Below are 684 nucleotides of genomic sequence, written 5' to 3' on the forward strand. Positions count from 1 at the left end.
TTAAATCTTGACCTGTGATCTTCAGATCTCAGCCTCCTGAGTAGGTAGGGTTATAGGCATGAGCCTCTGGCACTGGGCCTCAGATTCTTTTTGGTATATTAGGGTTTGAACTCAAGAGCTTAGGCTTTCCAATCAGGTCTTCTTCCATGGGAGCCAAGCCTTTCTGTCTTGGACATTTCTGAGATAGAGACTCCATATATTCTCAGGCTTGGCTGGATCATGGTCCTCCTGTGACAGGCAGGTGTCACCATTCCTGGTCCTCTGTAGTTGGGATGGTAGATATGTAGCTCCATGCTCAGTCATTGGTGTAGATGACTGTCCCAAACTCTTAGTCCACAGCAGCCTATTTTTGACCACAGTTGAACCTCTGGGTTCGGCCTGGAACCATTGGTCCTCAGTCTCCTCATAGGACAGTTTTGAGGAAACAAGGGATCAATACAAGGGGAACTCTGGGGCAGGGCCTGGCATAGAGGCAACAGTCATCAGATAAGTTTCTTGGGAATTCTGTGAGTATATAACAAGAAGATACCTGGAAAGGACTCAGAAGGGGCCTGTTATTTATCATGCCACAGGTATGGGATTATGAAATAAAACATGGCTCTCTTTCATCCTTACCCTATCCCACGAGGAAGGGGATCCTTCATTGTTCAGCTTTGCAGCTGGAGAAAACGAGGCATGGAAAAG

The sequence above is a fragment of the Dipodomys spectabilis genome, unplaced genomic scaffold (assembly GCF_019054845.1).
Source record: "Dipodomys spectabilis isolate Male_0828 unplaced genomic scaffold, ASM1905484v1 ptg000566l, whole genome shotgun sequence".
NCBI lineage: Eukaryota > Metazoa > Chordata > Mammalia > Rodentia > Heteromyidae > Dipodomys > Dipodomys spectabilis.